This window comes from Phascolarctos cinereus, unplaced genomic scaffold, assembly GCF_003287225.1.
Source record: "Phascolarctos cinereus isolate Bilbo 61053 unplaced genomic scaffold, phaCin_HiC Scaffold_1;HRSCAF=81, whole genome shotgun sequence".
Lineage (NCBI taxonomy): Eukaryota > Metazoa > Chordata > Mammalia > Diprotodontia > Phascolarctidae > Phascolarctos > Phascolarctos cinereus.
The window spans coordinates 72,442,267-72,462,802 of record NW_027555514.1 but is presented as its reverse complement, the minus strand read 5'-3'; the positions used below and the strand labels follow the sequence as shown (position 1 = coordinate 72,462,802).

Below are 20,536 nucleotides of genomic sequence, written 5' to 3'. Positions count from 1 at the left end.
GCAGAATATTGAGTGCTCTTGGATGAAGGGTGAATTTCAATTCAACTAAGGAATCCTGAGGACAATCATTCTTGTGCTACTTACCCCATGGACTGTTCTAAGAAAAGCTTTTTGTAAACTGTAAACCATTAGAGAAATATAAATGGTTAATGGTTGGTCATGGTGATGGTGGTCATGGTGGTGGCAGTGGTCATGACAGTGACAGCAGTTGAGGTAGCGATGTTAGCAGTGGTAGGGGTGGTAGTGGTCCTCAAGTCTAAAAGTGTACACAGTACAAAGGCCCCCAGGAAAGAGCACTTACCAAGGTACTAGAAGATTTGGAGTCACAGGACATGAGTCTGAAATCTTGGCTCGGCCAATTACTAGCTGTATAATCTTGGGCAAGTCACTTAAACCCTCTGGGTCTCAGTTTCCTCATCTGTAAAATGAGATTAAATGAAATGACCTCTAAGGTCCCTTTCCAATTCCAGATTGATGAGCCTATGATCCTTCAGAAGGTTAGCAAGGGGGATGACCATGCACCTGATGACTAGAGCAGCTAATGCAGAGTTTTGTTCCCATGTGCTTTTAAGGGAAGGAGCGGTCATCCATTATGGAACTGCATAGACGAAGAAGACACCATATTCTTAAGTTTTAGTTACAGAACACAGAAACCTTCCCAAGTATCTGTCTATGTGGCAATGAGGCTGAGACTAGAAATACCTTTCAAATAATCCCCTCCACTTCAAATACTCAAATGGCCAAACCAATATGTGAAGGCAAGAGAAGGGGGAGGGGAGAGGCAAGAGCAATGAGATGGAACATAGGAGGGGGCAGGGACGCATGAAGGGGCAACAGCTGACTGTGGCAACACTCAGCCTAAAAAGGAATCATTTAAGGTCTAGAATGATTGAAAATAAAGGTATTTAGGCAGCCAGTAAACATTTCTGCGCCCTGCAAACATTCAACAAGATTATATAAGGTCCCTCAGTGGAATCTGAGTAGCACAAAATGTTGGACTAACTGGCAAGATACTTACAACCTCTCAACCACTAAAATGTACCTGCACCTTTGAAACAGGAACTTCTAGGCTTAACAAATTATGTATAAAAATGGAAATATGTGGAAAAACTATGTAGTCCACCTCCAACTTACAAACAAGTTTCAAAAGCCCTTTTGTAAGGCAGTTATTACAAACTCAAGAAAATATTTTCCAGAGAAATCATATTACACATATACATGATGGTCAGGATGACAGGGTGGTCTACAAACCTCTACTGAATATATTTTATACCTGAAGTACTTCCACTGATGTCCACTCTTCTCCTTCCCAGAAACTGAGCTGGCCTTAGGCAAACTTTTGAAATAGGCAGAAACTTCCAATACGCTCTCTCCAAATGGTGATCTACTCTCAAGGCCCTTGATGTCTTCAAGCTTACTGAGGGACCCCACTTAGCCTTGCGTGATGCCCCAAAACATTCCACTCTTCAAACTCAACCCGTCTAACTTCTTGTTACCCAACACAGAGACAAAAATCCATAACTCCACCTCCTCCATGTTGACTATTCCAATCTATCGTATGTGTGTGTGTATGTGTGTGTGTATGTGTGTGTATATGTATGTATATTATATATACACACACATATATACATATACATATATACATACATACATACATATATATATATATATATTTGTACATGGTTGCCTTCGCGTTGGCTCCTCATTTAGATCGTGAGCTTCTTGAGAGCAGGAATTCTCTTTTGCTGTCTTTGTATCCCCAATGCTTAGCACAGTGCCTGACATATGGTAGGCTTAATATATGTTTAATGATTGACTGACTGACTTTATCGATTGACTGAAACCAATCGGATTAAACTAATCATGGTTACCTTAAAGAAGATGTAGGCAATGTTTAAAATGCTTTAAAAGTTATGTGGCATGTATAAAGCACCGAACCTGGAGTCAGGAAGACTTGAGTTCAAATCTGGCATCAGACATTTACTGGCCGTGTGACCCTGAGCAAGTCATTTAACCTTGTTTGCCTCAATTCCTCATATGTAAAATGAACTGGAGAAGGAAGTGGCAAATCACTCTAGCATCTTTGCCAAGAAAACCCCAAATGGGGTCACAGAGTCAGACAAAACTGAACAACAAACAATGTTAACTCAGTCAAAATGAAAAGAAAGAGGAAAAAAAACACTTCATGTCCAAGTAGGAGAAGACATCTTTTTAAGGAAGGAGAGGTATATTTCAGAGGCTGACAAGCATCCTCCATGACAGTCTGTCCCTGTGTTTCTCCTAAGTTATTCTTGCTTTTCACCACACCTTAGAAACACAGAATTTTACAGCTAGAAAGGGCCTTAAAGAGGGGGTTCAACTCCCTCTTTCTGGTAAAAAGGAAACTGGGGTTCCAAGAAGATGAATGACTTGCCAGTAGTCACACATTTTCTTTTTCCATTTCTAAATACATTCCATCCACCACCACTAAGTTCTCTAAAAGTATCACCGCCATGTAGTAAGAGAGAAATGCACTGGTATGTATAGGTTGTTTCTAAATGAATACTGCCCACAGGAAAATAAAATTTGACTTGAAAGAGATCTTCTTGGTCACCTCCTACTCCAACACCTTCATTTTGTTGTAGGCCAGCTTCTCCTAGAAGAATCAAGGCAACAGAATATTCATGATCGTAAGATCTGAGTGACTAAGACACAGCATTCATTTCCCAAAGTCCTCAGGTTTCAATTTTCCTTCCACTTGGAGGGACTTGTATCCCAAAGCTTTTATAAACTGAGATGAAGAAGAAGGAAAAACCACTCCAAAACTGTTTTTTCTTCCTGCCATGAAGTAAAGAGCCCATAAGCAGAGAAAAGCAAGGCAGGAACCAAAATCTTCTTTCAAGGCCATTCATGGAAGTAAAGCAGACAGAAAGCAGGCACACGATGAAGACTGGAATGCAGCAGACAAGAATCAGCCAAAAGAAGTGGAAAGCAGCCAAGTCGGCAACGTGGTGTAGAATGGACCAGATGAAAACTAGAGGCTCTTGTCAGTAAGATCATGTAGAATTTCAGTCCACAGTTTCTTTCCCTCCTTCTTTCTTCTGAGAAAGATCCCATTATTCTTTTAAACCTGCCCTCTCCCTTTCTTTTCTGTTCCCCTCAGATGGAAAGAGAGGTGTAGAAAAAAGGAAAAATGAACCCAAGTTGCGCCACCATTGCAGCCTATTTGAAGCTTTGTTTTACTATTTATTTGAGTTACTGATGCTATGTGATTGTTAATAAATCACGTGACCATTAAGAGTGAATTATCAAATACTATGAGTTTGAAGGATTGGGTAAATGGAGGCAAATCCAGTCCATGAGGAATGGGTGCTCAACTAGTTGAAAAGATGGCATTTTTCATTTTGGGCTAACTTGGGATTTGTTCTAGATCATACTTTCTAGACTTCCTCAGACGCTGAGGCAATCTCAGTCACCAAGTATGATAGGAAATATAAAGACATATACTAGGGCTCCACCACCTGCCCTTATTTGAGGACAGTTCTTTCCTTAAAAGGAAAGGAATCTGTTCCCCAAAACTTCATTGGCTCAGAGGGCTAAGGCTCAAGTTGATAAATGTCCTGTTCACCTAAGGACATAAAAAAAGGCCCAATCATGTTGGGTTACAGCTATGGAGACTTGACAGATATCCTGAGGTCTTGGAAATCACAAAATCCTGCCCTGATGACAGACATATTTCTGTATGGAGATGAAAGTGGCCACATCTACCCCAGCTAAGTGCTATATTCTTGATAAGTATCCTTTCTTTGTTAGTACTGGGCAAACTTCCTTTTGTTAACTACTGAATGACCTATAAATACTTGACTTTATTCCAATATTGGACCTGAGCTGCCAGACGAATACTGGTCTATGTGACACCTTTGCTTCCAACACAGTTGTTATGCTAAGGTGTGGAAGGAGTAGGTTCTCATAGGCAGCTGGAGCAACACGCAGAGGCCAAGGAACATACTACAGCCACTTCAGATGGTTAAGTAATTGACAGGTCACATAACTAAGCCAGCAGAGAGCAAGAGATTAAACCATTGATAGGCAGAGTTTTCTTCATCTAGCACCACCCCCAATACCTCTGTCACATTATAGATTAGGAAATTGAGTCCCAAAAGACGTCAGCCAGGTACATAAGCAGCAGATCCCTCGGTTTTCTCCATCTCAAAATGCCATGTTCCTAACAATCTTCCAACTGCTTCCTGAAGAGATAGGAGGAATTAATCAGTGGAGGGAAGACCAGCCACAAAACCTTCACTTAGTAGTTTCCAACCACCTCCCTTGCCAAACCTGTTGCCAGGAATGTAAAGAAGTAGCAAAAGCTAATTTGGAGATCAAGGCTTTTACTTCCGCCTACCTTCTTGCTGGAGGTTTATTAATGAATTCATCAAATGGCCAAAGGGCAGATTAGAGAAAGGAAGAGGAGAGAAGATGTTAAAGGAGTAAGGATTTATAAAGGGCCTACTGTGTGCCAGGCACTGTGCTAAGTGCTTTGCAAATATTATCCCACTGGATCCTCACAACAAATCTGATACAATTGAGGAAACAGAAGCAGACAGATGTTAAGTGACTTGCCCAGGGTCACAAGATATTAAGTGTCTGAGGTCAGATTTGAACTCAGGTCTTCCTGACTACAGGCCCAGCACTCTATCCACAGCATCACCTAGGTGTCAACAACACTGGCAATGAAAAAATGAGGCAGAAAGAACCACCTGGATAGTCATCCTCTAAGAGTAAAACGGCAGACCTGAATAGAGAAAGCAGACAAGGTGACTCACGGGAAACTCAGTCTAAGTGGCACAGCTAATTTCAACAATTAAATAAACATTCTTCAACAAAGTAATTATGGACTTCATAACTGGAACTCCTAGAATCAAAGAACTGAAAGCAACTTTGCAAATACCCCCTTGCTCACTGTAATGAAGTTATGCTAGGTAAGCAATACACAGAACTAATCAACCTCATGGTATGTACTTCCTGAGGGAAGAAGATGGACCTACAACCATGATCCCTGGATCCATGGATCCATGATCCGATTCACATCCAGGGTCTAAATATACAGACTCTATGCTCTTTCTCCACAGAAATCTCTTTTCACAGGCTGGTCCCTCTGCAATGGGAAAATACTTTCACATAAATTCCTTCCTTTAACCTTCTACTCATTTCTTAGACATCCACAAAAAAAAAAAATGAAACTAAGGGTGAGGCAAATCATTCCTGAAGTGAGCCAGTGGCAACACAGGGGATGTGTGACCTTTAACTATATTGATTATTCATTGTCTGGAAGGGGGTCTAATTTATCCAATCTGTCATCTAGCCATTAGCTGCTTCTACTTTTCTTCCTCTTCCTGGCTTCTGCACTTCCTCATTAATACTCCTAGGGAAGAGTATGAAAAGGAAACAAAGGGAGAAGACTCCAGTCACTTAGGAAGCCTTGTAGTACTTTGGGGACTGAAAATGAGGGTTTTCAAAACCACTTACTAGCCTCCCCCTAGAGCTTTCATTCCTAGATTCCCTTCTCTCCCCACCCACCAAATAGGGAGACAGGGAGCTTAACAGTCAGAAGACATGGGAAGTGAGGAAAGCCTTGGAGACAGGATTCTTGAGTAAAGAGGCTCTAGGTCCAAATTCTGATTCTACCACTCACTACTTGTGTCACTTTCCCTCTCCAAAAATTCCTCATCTATAAAATGCAGAGACTGTACTAGATGAACCACAAGTTCCCTTTGAGCTCCAAATCTATAATCCTATGTCCCTTATGGGGTTGGGGCAATGAATAAAAATGAAGGTTGTGTCCCATAAGCTATACCAACCAATCTAACCTATAGTTAGACTTTGCTTACCTTAGGATTTCTCTGCTTTTGTCTCATTTATTTTCCTCATTTATCTAATTAAATTCCTTTGGAAAAACACATACCTTTGGAAATGACGGACAGATGGAAGGAAGGAAGAAAGGGAAGGAGGGCAGGAAAGGAGGAGGAAATGGAGTGGGGTGGGGGTGGGGGTGGAGAGGCAGCGGGTTCGTGATCCCAAAGCTACAGGAGTAACAAAGGAATAAGCCATAATGCAAAGGAGCAACTTGGACTCTGACCTACTCAGACATGTTACTACCTTGAGTTAACTGAAAAACACAGGTTCAAAGAAAAATTGATTGTCTCTCTAGCAATGCTAAATTTATTTTTCCTTCTAAGTGAAGATTTCAAGCCCTTGAGATAGTATGATAAGACTAGAAGTCTGTATAGGTCTCTGGAGTAAAGAAGGGACTTGCTGTAAGGGGAGGGGGAGGAGAGTAGGCACCTTTCTAGGAATCCTAAATTTATTTCACTTCTGGGAGAATGCCAGATAGAAAGTGAAATTCCAAAGAGGTAGGAGAACTGTATAACGTGTTCATGGACTACTGGGTGTCCTTTGGATCATTTGTATTTTTCTATAGGACAAAATAAAGGTTGTCCTATATGCAATATGCTTTGTTATCTTGAATACTTGCATAGAACCTGAGCACTTTTTTTTACTATCATTTGTGGAGACCTAAAAATGAACTATCTCTGAGATTTTCCCAAGGGTAGAGATAATAAAATGGAGGGGGTGAGGGGAGAAGAATCTCTCAAGATTGTATTTCCATAACTTTTGAAAAGTGATTAGGTCTCATATATCTAGGTGCTTTGAGGTTTACAAAGCACTTTCCTCACAATTCTTTGTAAAGAAAGAGAGAATTTTATTGAGAGGAAGTCAGGCATGGCAAAAAGAACATTCGATTTGGAGTCAGAGCCCTGCTACTTACTATAACAATATGGCATGGGCCAAGTCATATAACTTCCCCGGGCCTCAGTTTTCTCACTTGGTGATCCCTAATGTCCTTTCCAGCTCTCACTCCTATGATCCTATGATTTTTATTTGTGAGGACAATTTACATTATTACTCTGTAATCTCACTCACAGGGCTTTATTTAATTTTCCAAGGGAAAAAAAATCCCCGTGATCCACAGAGTTCTTTGAAATTATATGTAAGTAAAAGCAAACTATAAATTACAAAGATACTTCAAAGAGGATCACAGACTCACAGAATTGGAGCTTGAAAGAAATGGAAAGGTCAGCAAGTCCAACCCCTTCATCTTAAAGAGGAGGAAAGTGAGGTCCATAAAGGAAAAATGGAGACTTTTTAAATGATTAAGTAACACTTGTTGAGACGACTTTCTACTGTGCAGATGGAGATAGCTCCCCTGCACAGTCCGAATCCTGAAGTTACTGAAGAGATGAGCAGTGCAGGGCTTAGTAGACGCAGGTGATTATAGTAAACAGAATGAGAGATTTCCCTGGATGCCATGCAATGGAGGGATGTTTAGAAGGGACAATGCAGAACTTTGCATCTATCTATAGGGGTGGTCTTTCTCTTTCTTTGAGTGATCTTTCTCTCATTCTTCTTGAGTTCTGAATTTGGAGCCTGTGCTTAGGGGTGGGTAGTTGTGTACACACACACACACACACACATACACACACACACACACACACACACACACACACACCCCGGGGAAGCCCTGGAAATCATATGGCAGAGGTCACTAGGAAAAGGCATACACATGGCACCTGACCTCAGAATCTTTGGTCACCCACCTCCTAAAGCACTAGACCTCCGAGGTTACACCTGATAACTAGCTAGGATATGAACATTACGTCTACAGAGGTCAAAATGAATGGTCATCACTGGCCACACAGTGCAAGTGGGATAACTGGAAAGTAGTAATTTCCACCCCAGTCCTCCCATTCTCAACCTTTTAACTAAAAGCCAAGCACCATTTGGTACAGGGTCTTTGGGGTGAGCTTATCTCAGGGATGACTTGAAAAGGCAGAGCCCGAGAATGATGGAAGCCAGAAGGCACAGACTAGCACACATGGCTATGGCTCACTCAAACTCTAGGAGCTTTAATATCATACATTTCATTACTACTATTACCTTTCACTTTTAAATTTCATTCAGTGACTTCCCTCTGATCTATTTGTAAGTAATCCCTTTGCAGCGCAAAGAGTTGGGAAAGAGATTAAGACCCCATGGGAATAAGAGTTAGAGTCATTTGTTAACATTAATTACTTGGGGAAATTTCCATACCTATTAGACTAAGAAATCTAGGAAAGGCAAATTGGGGGAGTAGGGAGAGAACAGGGGTTGAAACATGTTTAGTAGGCGGTGAAAAAACTGCTCAAAGACTGCATTAAAAGCATTATTAAGCATTTACTATGTGCCAGATACTGAGCTAAATCCTGGAAATACAATATAAGACAGTTCCTGCCTGAGCTTCTTATTTATGAAAGGAAGACTCTGTGTGTATGTGTGTGTGTGTGTGTATACACACACACACACACACATACACACACATACACACATACATACACACATACATGTATGTGATGTACGTATACATGCACACATACATACACCTACATATGTGTGTATACACATATGTATGCGTGCATGCGTGCGTGTGTGTGTGTGTGTGTGTGTGTGTGTGTGTGTGTGTGTGTAACATATTCTTTTCCAACACAATGGGAGTATTAATTTGATTAGTTTGCCCACAGCAGCAGGAGATAGGATGGGGAGTGGGAGTGGGGGGTAGCAAGATAGAAGGAAGCAAGGTTAAGTGGCTGGGTCTGGCTAGACGGAGGGAACTCTCACAATTTAGGACAGCACAATCCCAGAGCAAGACTAAATACTGGGTTTGGAGGGTGCAAAACTGGCAGTACAGGATGGCATGCCAGAAAGATGGCAAGTGAGGAGCTGTACGTATGCTCAGTGGAAGCCAGCTGCAGTAGTTCTTAAATGGAGTTCCATCTGTTCACTCACACAAGACACTGCCCTCCAAGCAGCTGGTCAACAACCTTTCCTTGGTGTCAACATGAAAGCAAGCACTCATGACAATGAGGCTCATTCCACTTTATGAAATATATAAGATATAACTTAGAACAAAGAGTAGGGTCACACATATGCGTGAAAGATCAGGGCATTTCAGAACCATCCATTTGGATCTGGAAAAGACCTGAGAAGTCATCTATTCCAAGCCCCACATTTTATACATTAAAAAAAATTAAGGCCCAGAGAGCTTCAATGATTTACCACTAAGTGGCAGAGCCAGGATTACAAACTTGGGTCCTGTGATGCTAAGGCCAGTGTTCTTCTCCATTCCCTCATGCTGTCTCTCAGAGAATTCCACTGCAGTCTCCGAGTCAGAAAAGCATTACAGCATACCCCAAGCCCTGATGTAAATAACACTTAATTCTGTCTTCTTGGCACTGTGCCCCATCCATTTAAAATTAAAATGTAGTTCTGAAATCAATCAACCTAAGAGCTAACTAGCATGACTTGGGTTTCTTTCTTTCTCTTTGAAATTATGACACTTTAAAAATCTGAGCTGTTCAAGGATGCGATCAAATGAGAGCTTTTGTTAAATAATTTGAATCACAATTATTTAGGCTCTTTCATAGTACGCAATTCTTTCTAAGACAGCCTAAAATGAAATGTTAATTTAATCAGGGCAGCTTGGGCATTTCTCACTATTTCAACATTCTCATCATTAACATATCTTTACAAGTAAGCTGTGGGGTTTTACCAAGTAAAAGGAGCTATTTAACAAGCTAACCTTTCTGGGGGGCGAAGGGAAGATTGGAGGGAGTTCTGAAAACATCAGGGCAAGTCCACAAAGGCAATCCTGAGAGGCCTAAAGCAACATTTACAGCCTTCTCAAGCCACAGCTTGAGATAATTCTTAAGGCTGAAAACCTATCAAGCAAGTTCAGAGATGCCCTCTAATATACGTGGTCTACTGGCTACCACGAATTAAAGGTTACTACATGAGCTAAGCATGAAGGGAGTGCAGTTTCAGCAGCGTGCAAAGTAAGGAGTACCCAGAACACCAAGAGTTAGCTAAGATCCAAATCAAACCGATTCCCTCTTCTTCTCAAGCAAATTCTCAAATCTATTCCCTAGAGTAGAAGGCTGCCCTCTAAAATGTCAAGGTAGACTCCAAATACTCCTGTTCATACAGTCCTTCCATATCCAGAGATGCCAAGACTCACCTCAAGATTGCTGAGAATGGCTCTCCCACACAGTGGCATCCACACAGAGGATGGCAAAGAAATTAAGGAGACACACACAGGAATAAACATCAGAGAAATGAAATATTAGCAGTATGAATTCAAGGATAACATTCCTACTCAACGTATCCTGGGAAAGTGTCGGAGGAACCCAGGTGTAACCTAGTGACAAGAGGGCATAGAGAACGGAAAGTGACTGGAAAGCCAAGGAACATGCTGATCATGGGAACAGACTTCCTCAACAGCTGCCAGGTCACCATTCCTTTTGCTCTTTTAAAGCTTTAGGAACTGAGTCACCATCACATCTCTCCAAATAGCAAGGCCACAATTTCTCTCTGAATAGATAATGAGCACAGTATACAGTTTATATTAAGCCCAATTGAAAAAAAAAAGCCAGGGCAGCAAGTGAAGGAAACATTACAGTTTCATCCATCCCTCTTACTGCTGCAGGTCAATTAAATGCAACTATTTATCAGCAACTATTTATTAGCCAGCAAGAAGGGGGTGAAGGGAGGAGGTAAGGTGCATAATGGTTTCTCAGCCTCCGGTTCTCTTCCCCTTTCTCTAAACCTTCTTGTACAACAAAGCTAGATCAACTTTCCTAAAATACTTTTCATTACACCTCTCTCCCCCCATACCCTCAAACAGCCTTCAGTATCTACTCAAAGCCCCAGAATTAAAGTTCAAACTCCTTGACATGACATTCAAGAACCCTCAATCTATCTTTCTGGTTTTATTTCCCACTACTCTCCTCCATCAACTCTCCCTTTTAACTACACTGCTCTATTCAGTATTCCCTGGATATTTATGGGAGTTTTTTCAGCCTGTAGGCTTTTCACGTACCGCTGCTCTGCTCCCCTTCACATACTAAGACCTCCTCAATTCCCTGCCTTTTTGAATCATTCCCATTCTTTAAGACCCCATTCAAACCTCAATGAAATATGAGGCTTTTGCTAAACATCCTGTTCAGAACTGCCCTCTCTCACCTAGCCTCTGAATTTCTCCGATACATACTGAATGTCACTCATTTGCAATGATCATTCACTGCCTGTACATTGGTTATCTTTGCATGTTTATCTGTTCTATCGCATCTAGCCTTATAAGCTATTTGGGAGCACGTACCATATCTCAGAATGCTTCATAATCCCCACAATACTTGATAAGATGCTTTATACATAATATGAATTCATAGTTCCTGGCCTCCACTGATTTACAACTTTACCAGGTAGATAAGGCATATACTCATAAAGTTATCTACATATTATGGTCTCCCCTTGTCTCCCAGGCCCAATTAAAGTCCTGTCAATTCTTCTTAGGTCTAGATCTAGGACTAGGAATGATGACTTACCTTCTCAAAAACTTTTCAAAATTCTGTCAGAATGAATTATTGCTACCTCGAACACACTGAGATCTCTGCTCCTTGAAACTGCATTTTTTCCAGACTTGTTCATAGCAGGAAAAATGAAATGTGCCATCCTTAGTATATGAATATGATATTAACACAACACTAAGATAAAAATTCTGAATAGTTTCTTCCCAAAGCAGACAACGAGCCACTGATAGCCTGCTGCTTACTGAACTGGACATGAAAGACACAGTGAAGCTACAATAATGGCCCTGAGGGACTCATCCAATTACCGAGTTGGTCCCAAATGGATATCCATTTGTGGCATGAATTAGGGAAAATATCTCCTGGAGCTCATGGTGCAAAACCTCTAGGAAAAGCCCAATAGTTTCCTCCCTCAAGAGAGACTCCTTTTCCCCACCACCCAGTTGACCATAATTCTGGCTGTTAAACCCTTGGTTAGCTTAAAAGAACTCAGACCCAGCAAAAATAAATAAATAATTACTTAATTAAAAAAAAAAAAGATGCAATACTCTATAACTTCCAGTCTAGAATCTGGAAGAACACGGTCCAGAAATTGCCCCCACCCCTATCCTATCCTACACTGCCACATTTCTTCTGGTCCTTGAAGATGACACCTACTCTAAAATAATCTTTTGTGAATCAAACCAATGCTTGCATTGAAAAGTTACAAATGTTTTCAAGGCCAAGCTGAAACACAAAGATATGACAGAAGAGCAATTTCATAAAGGACTATCAATAGATCCTATCTTTTTTTCGCAGTTTTACATCCATCCATACACACACACACACACACACACACACACACACACACACACACACACGAGTAGAGAGGGATTTTTTTTGGTTCAAGGTTGAAGGTATTTTGGTTTTATTTTTTTTTTTTCGGCTTAGAGAGAAGTTCAGAAGTCATTTTTTGTTCACTCTCTCTCCTGGAACTTTGCAGGCTGGCTCACAGGGTCCATGCTGTCTCAATCTGTCTTGGGCATGGCAACCTGTCTTTTGCTGAGTTCTCATTCATTCTGAGGGATGAGAGAGGCTCAGCTTTCTTCCTAACCAGGAATTTCAACACCCCCAGCAGAAATAGTCTAACACAACTCTGAGGAGGGTAACTTTATTTCTTCATCCTATCTTCCTAGAGAAACATTGCCTGAAAGTTTCACGGTCTGGTGAAACCAAGAATTGCATTTGAAGTCAGAGAATACTATTTCTGCCACTACTTTGTGTGACCTTGGGTAGATCATGTGACCTTCTCCACAAAATGAGGAAACTGGATCAGTCAGTCTCTGAAATGCCATTGAGTGCGAGATCTATGATCCATTGACTATAATTTGTGAGGAGGGGAGTGGGGGAGGGGGGGGTTGACAGACAATGGCCTCTAAGATTCTTTTCAGCATTAAATCTATGATTCTATCTTTTCCTTCTCATAACAACTTAGTACTATTCATCTCCCTTCTTTGTATATATCTTCTCTGAATAACTGGGTTGTGTAGGAGTTACTCTTGAAAGTCAGAATGACAGAATTAGAGCTGAAAGAGTCCTCAGACATGGTTATACTGTCCAAACCTCTCATTTTATACATGAGGAAACTAAGGCCCAGGAAGTTAAATGATTTTTCCGAGGTTACACACATGATGAGTTGAAGAGCTAAAATTTAAGTGGCATCCTCAGACTCCAAGCCCTGTAGCCTGCCGCTTCTTCTGTAGTTGTCAAAACTAAATCCTTCAAGCAAAAAAGTGATCTGACTAAATGAATTCCCATTTAGGTAAGTAATAATTTGAATTTTGGCTGTAAGCTGAAATTTTCCCCAAATGACCATTGCTTATCTTCATTCTGCATTCTTAATAATTATATACTCCTGTTTTCAAAGAACTATGGATTTCTGCACGTATTCTTGGGTACAATCTGCCCAGAACCATTCTTGCCAAAGTGAAATGATGCTAGGTTCACAGGACCCTGGGAATTCCACTAGGCAGTGCATATCCATGAAAGGAAGCTTGATGAAAGATCATGAAGGTAGCAAAACGCAAAGTCAGGATTCAAGTCTCATTTCTCAAACTGTACATCGTTATCTTTTGATGACATCTCATTTGACTATGGATTTGGCTACAGCATTGGGCAAATTGTTATCCTCACATAAATAGCATGAATATAATGGAGGAAAAGCCCCTCTTAGGCTCGTAGTCTTTTACTAAGAAATAACCCTTTGAATGGGTGGCATGTATGTCTTTTAACATCACTTATCAGATTTTTCTGCAGTTTTGCTTAAAAGAAAAGAGAGAGGGACAGAAAAAGAAGAAATCTGCCTGAAATGGGGAGAGGGTAGAATGAGAACAGATGGGGAGGGAAGGATGACATCCCTTAAGTATACTGTTTCCTTCTGCCACCACAAAACAAGAAATGATAAATTTAACAATGTAAAATGTAATACAAATGAAGCCCAAAAAAAGAGCCCCACAAATGAAGGATTATTCAATCAATGCAGGTCAATAATAAATTGCTGATCCACCAGCGACTAGTTATATTGGTAATGAATTTTTTTTCCAATGACTAATGAAGTATGTGCCCACTCTTTCTCCCCACTTACCCCTTCCACCACAAAAAGGGGGAAAAAGGAAAAAATGTCATTACTGATGGCCATGTCTATAGCTCTGAAGGCTAACACAAGTGAAATACTAATTCTAAAAGGAAAACCCAGGCAAAACGTGAAGTGGGTTTTTTTTTAATCTTTCATGTCCTTCCTCCTCCTCGTTCTATTCACCTCTACTCCTTCCAATTTTCCACCTCCTGGGTATTTGTCCCTGTGCCCCCACTCCCACAGACCTAGATTTCATTTCTCCTGTCACCTAATCTCCTTAAATAGCATATAACAGTCTAAGGTGTTATCTCCTCTCAAGGGTATGTTCATTTCATTTTGGTACTAAAGACAAAAAAAAAACAACAACAAACCTTTAAACCTCAAAGGCATGAGTTTCTAATGTTGAAAGATCAGGCATTATGACAAGCCAATGACAGAAATATTTCTGGAAAAGGGACCTACTGGACAGCCCCCAGGTCAACCCAAGATGCCAGCCACTAACTGGAACTGTCCCTGCCAGAAGTGGCTGCCCCCAAGGGTGTGGTAAATACGGAAATAAAACATTAAGAGAGAATTTTGGCAGAAATAGCTTCTCCTCAGGGACTAACTGGGTTTAGCACAAGAAGAATTCTTTGCCCCATTTAAAACATGCTACTCCTTCTATAGCTTAATCTTGACCAACCCACTCTTCACCCCCTTTTCTCTCTATCAACTTCTCCTCCTCTGTAATATGTGCATCTGCCAGAGAATTCCACCACAATAAAACTCTGATTAAGACACAGAAAAGAAGTCCAGAAGGGGCCATGGAAAAAACAGAACACTACCTTTTACTACCTTGTTAAAAATAATATACATATTTTTGTAAACTATAAATAAATGTTTGTCCTCTCATTTATAATTACTTGATTTGTTTCTGTTTTGCTTACCTTCTTTTCTTTTGTTCTCAACACCATAGCTATTTAAATGTAATCAGTTCAATTCTCAATTCATCATTCTAGGGACACAGCATCAGAGACTGAGAGTTGAAAGGAATTTTAAAGGGTATCTAATCCCACATTTTCATTTTACAAGGGAGAAAACAAGTCAGGCACAGACAGAAAAACTGACAATCAATATCACACAAGTTGCAGAGTGAGGATTTGAACCCAGGTTCTCTCCCTCTAACAATCTTTTCACTATACTAACTGCCAATCTATGCCAAAGGCTGTGGGGTGATAGCAAAAAAAAAAAAACCACACAAAACATGATTCTTCCTTTCAAAGAACTTAAACTCATTGTATTTACTTTCGGCTCCAGCAACATGACCACTAGGCATATACCACCAAGGACAGAGGAAAAGGGAAATATACAAAAGTACAGATAGCAGCTCTTCTGTAGTAACATAGAACTAAAAAGTGGGTACCCACTGATTGTGTAATGAACAAACTGTAGTAAATTAATGTAATGGAACATAATTGTACCACATTACAACAAATGTGAAAAATTCAGAAATACTTGGTAATGTGTGCATCAACTGATATATTGTGAGTTACAGAGAATCAAGAAACATTTACACATTGACCACAATAATGTAAAGAAAAACAATTCTGAATGACTTCAGAATTCTGATTAAAGAAGTGGCCCACTATGATTTCAGAAGACTGACATGCATTCTTCCAACAAAACGATGACAAGGTATAGAACGAAGCATATGCTGTCCAACATGACCAATACATAGGGATTTTTTATTTAAGTACACTTCTTTGTTGCGAGACAGTATTTTACCAGGGGAATAGGAGAGCCATTGGGAAGTGACAGTATGTGGGAAAACGGAAAGAATGACAATAAAATATATTTTTAAATGCAAAGAGCTCACAAACTGGTCAGGAAACAAGGCTAACAAGTATGAAAAAATGAGCAAACAATTAAAAGAGTACGTATTTAAGTGCTTAAAACTATAAGAATATAAATTTGGAATTCAGAGAAGGGTGAAATTACCCTTCAAAGGAGTAGTCAGGGATGGCTTCAGGAGCTGGACCCCCAAGGATGGGTAATATTTAGAGAGGCAGAGAAGAGGAGAGGGAATTTATAGAAGTGGAAAAACAACATCAAAGGTCCTTCCAGGCTTCAAACTTCCCAGGGAGAGGGAGGAAGGGAGGGAATGAGAGAGAGAGAGAGAGAGAGAGAGAGAGAGAGAGAGAGAGAGAGAGAGAGAATAACAGATTAATAGAATTGGCTGGATAAGGAAGAATAAGAAATAACTGAACTCAGTAACCCAGTATAAAATAAACTTAAAAATACAAATTACCTAGGAAAAACTTCTTATTTAACAAAATAAGTTTTCCAGGGAAAACTGGAAAGCAGTCTGGCATAAATGAAGTTTAGCCCAATATGTTACAGAATATACCACAATAAACTCACAAAGGATACATGACTAGAATATAAGAGGTCATACATACATACATATATATATATATACATTTTAATGAAAATTAAAGTTAATTTTCACTTTAGTTAGCCAGGTTAGTTCACTATCATAGCTATGGTTATGGGATAAAGGGACAGAGGTGATTACAAAAGATAAAATAGATTATTCTGATTATGCAAAATTAAAAACTTTTTTCAAGAATGAAATTAATGTGATAAAGATTAAAAGAGAAGCAACTGACTAGGAAAAAAACCCTTTGTTTTCAAATGTCTCTGATGAATTGGCAATAAAAATATCAACATAAGTTAGTCGTCAAAGACTACAAATAAAAAACTCTCAAAAGAAGAACTGCAAATTAACAATCATATAAAAGCATCCTCCAAAGCATCGATAAGAGAAATACAAATCAGAACAGCTCAGAGATTTCACTTCACATCCAACAAAGTGGTAATGATGACAAGATTTGTGACTAGCCGATATTGGAGGAAGACAGGACACAAATACAGTTAGTACAACTATGAACTGGCCTAAGCATTTTGGAAAATGATTTGGAACTACAGGAATAAAGTGATTAAATTGTCCATACCTTTGACCCAGATATTCTACCACTAAGCATATTCCCCGAGGAGGTCAATAATAAAAAGAAAGGCTCCATATAAACAGAAATATTTTTAACAGCTCTTTTTTATAGTGGCAAATAACTGGAAACAAAATAGATCCCCTTCAACTAGGGAATGGCTAAAAAAATATGTTACTTGAACGTAATGGACCAGTATTACACTGTAAGAAATGGATGCATATTTGAAGAATAGAGAGAAGTATGGGAAGGTTTTAATGTACTGATACAACATAAATAAACTTAGGCAATCAACAACACCTGCTAGGAAAGGCTTTCCACAGAAACTAGTTTTTGAGCTAAGAAGTTAAGCAGAACCAGGAAAACAATATACCCAGTGGCAACAATACAACTGGAAAAAACAACAAAGCAAGTGAAATTGAAAGCTGTGAAATTATAATGACCAAGCTTGGTCCCAAAGAAGAGAGATGAGAAGGCATTTCCCTCCCTTTTTTGCAGAGATACTACCAGTTTGATGATCAAAGGTTGTAACATTAAAAGATGCTAGTGAACAACTCTGGGCAGTGTTTGACATTCCATGAACATCACTGACATTCCAGGGGACCAATGATAATGTATGCTCCCCACTGCTGGAAGAGTGATGACAGAATCAAAAGGCAGAAAGAGGCATACTTTTCTGGACACAGCCAATGTGAGAATTTGTTAATGCTTAACTACGCATGCTTATTACAAAGTTTTGTTTTTATCTTTATTTTCTCTTTCCAAAGGTGGGGGAGATGGGAAGAAAAGAAACTAAATGCTTGTTCATTAAAAAAAAATTTTAAGTAAAAAAAGCACAAGACATCAAACTTTTTAGATATATTGGTGAGTTTTGCTATTACAGTTTGTTTTTCCTCTTTTTTATTCTCTCTTATTAGAGGAGACTCTGGGAAGGGAAAAGAGAATCACACATTTTTAAATGTCAGTGATGTAAAAAGAAAAAATATCAATAAAATGTCTTTATAAAACTCAAAATGCATGAAAATGGGAGAGGGAGAGAGACAAAGGAAGAGGGGTGGGAATAACCATATGGGACAAGAAGGAAAATGAGCAGGCTAGAGCAGAGGATGTGTCTGGAAAGTTAGGAGAAGGGCAGCTGTATAGGAAATGAGAGACCAGATTTTAAAGGGCTGACCTTTGAGGTCAGGCACAGAGGCTTAGTTCTGAAGTGCTGGCTAGTCCTGAGGCAGCTATGACTTTGAGTTTACAGATTTCAATCACTGGCCAACAATCAAGTCTACAGAAATATCCTTAGAGGCACCATATCTATAAAGAAGTACTTTTGAAAAGCTATTATTTTTCAAAAGTGCTAGATTATGAATCAATTAAAATAAGAATTTGTTTTTCATATAAAACAGATTTAAGACATGTTTGACTTTCAAAACCAGGTAACTATTCTCAGTCTAACAAAAGGATGTTTACAAACTTTTACTATAGGAGTTCTTAACCTGGGGGATTTCTACGAGAGACTCGGTTTTTTAAAATACTTTTATAAGAGAGACTTTTTAAGAAATATTTTCATAACTGTATCTCAATGTAATTGGTTTCCTTTGTCACGGTCAAGGAAATAAATATTTATAAAGCACTCTATGTCCGGACTGAAAAACGACTGAACAACAACAACTATGCCAGGAACTTAAGCCCTGGGCATATAAAGAAAGGCAAAAAGAGTCCTGAGCTCTGGGAGCTTACAGTCTAATGGGAAAGACAATATGCAAACAACTACGTACAAGTAAGATCCAGACAGAAGAGAGTGGGACTAATCTCAAAGGAGAGGTACTAACGCGCACCTGGAAAAGCTTCTGGCAGAAGGTGAGATTTTGGCTGAGATCTGAAGGAAGACAGAGAAACTGGGAGACAAAGATGAAAAGGGAAAGCATTCCAGGAATGGGGGGACAGCCAGTGAAAATGGCCACAGTACAGAGAGGAAGTGATTTGTGGGTGACTGAGGCCAGCGTCATTGGGCATAGAGTGTGTTGAAGGAAGGAAGGTCTAAGAAACTGGCAAGTCAGGAGGGGGCCAGGATATGAAGGGCTCCAAATGCCAGATGGTTTTATATTTGATCCTGGAGGTAACAGGAAGCCAATGAAGTGTATTAAATAAGGAGGTGACATGGTAGGAGCTGGCTTTAAAAAGATCACTTTGACAGCTGAGCAAAGGATGGACTGGAGTAAGGAAAGCTGAAGGTAGGGAGACGAACCAATCCAGAAGTGACAAGGTACCAGGGTGATAGCAGTGTCAGAGGAGAGTAGAGGACAGATGTAACATTACGTATTTCTGTTTACACATTTTGAAACATTACTCTGAAAGGGGTCCGCAGGCTTCATCAGAGGGGGTAAAGCTATGAAAAAAGGCTAAATATCCTTGCCTTTCTAGGTGTATGACTGAGCCAGTCTGTTCCTAGACAGAGCCACCAAAACCTGTGGGCAGACATTTGTAGGTGACTGACTGACTGGATGCCTCTAAGATTCTACCTTCTGCTAATAACATCCTAAAGGACATTTGTGCCCACGGTTAAAATTAAGGAATGGGAAGGTTGTCAAGTGCAAATACATCAAAGTAAAGCAGAACTGAATCATCACATTGGTTATTGGATTTATCTATCTCCTACGTTGGGTACAAACTTAATATTGATCAAGGCTGAAAAGCCCTCACTAACAAATCAACAGAAGTTTCATGTGAGATTTTCTGCTCTTCCTACTGGCTAACTTGTGATTCATTTACTAAGCAGCCTCTTTTACTGAGCTGAATATACATAATAGCTGCCTTCTTTAAATATACAGTGGTAACTCAGTTTGTTTCATACACATGACCCACATCAGATGACGCCTTCCCAAAAGGTCAACAGCAGTGCACTCATTTCTGTCACACACAATTTTCCTTCCCTGTCCTGAAAGAACTAAACCCTGGTTTTTAACATTTCGTTGACAGAAACCAAAAGATAAAGGATATGAGAACTCATCAACTACCTTTGTGACTTTGGATTAAGTCACTGACTGGTACTTATCGTTTTCATATCTGTAAAATGAGAGCTCAAGTAGGTGATCTCTAAAGTGTCTTACAACTCTAAAACCATAATTCTAGGAGAGATGACCTACCCCCTTCCCTCCCCACCAAAGGACTGCTTCCATTCTCCCCAACTAGCCAGCCACCCAAAAAGGCAGAAGCAATGGTATTAGATACAAGAGCCAAGTAAGAAATCTCAGGTTCATCATTACTGATTCACATTTGTAAGTCTCTCCCTAATACCCATCTACAAGTGTAGATAAAGTCAAAATGTGATTCTACTACCCACGTGGCAATGAAACAACTCATTAGCAAAAGATCTGGGATTTCAGAGAATTAAGAGGCAGGCAGGCAAACATGGCTTCATGGTTCTTAGCCTAGAAACTGCTAGGACTGGCACTTGAAACACTCAAATACCACATAAACAAACCCTCATATGGGCCTCCTGGAATATATGC

The 20,536-nt window shown here is 39.8% G+C and overlaps 1 protein-coding gene across 4 annotated transcripts in view; it reads right to left on the bottom strand.

Moving 5' to 3' along the window:
- The window catches only part of CCNY (cyclin Y), a 286,765-nt gene that overhangs the window by 199,587 nt on the left and 66,642 nt on the right, over nt 1–20,536 (bottom strand). The window contains exon 3 of one of the 4 annotated variants that reach the window (XM_078152440.1): nt 302–418. The exons of the other annotated variants lie outside the window; for them this stretch is intronic. The gene's annotated coding sequence lies outside the window, so the exon portion shown is untranslated. The remainder of the gene's footprint in view (nt 1–301; nt 419–20,536) is intronic. 4 annotated transcript variants of the gene reach the window in all.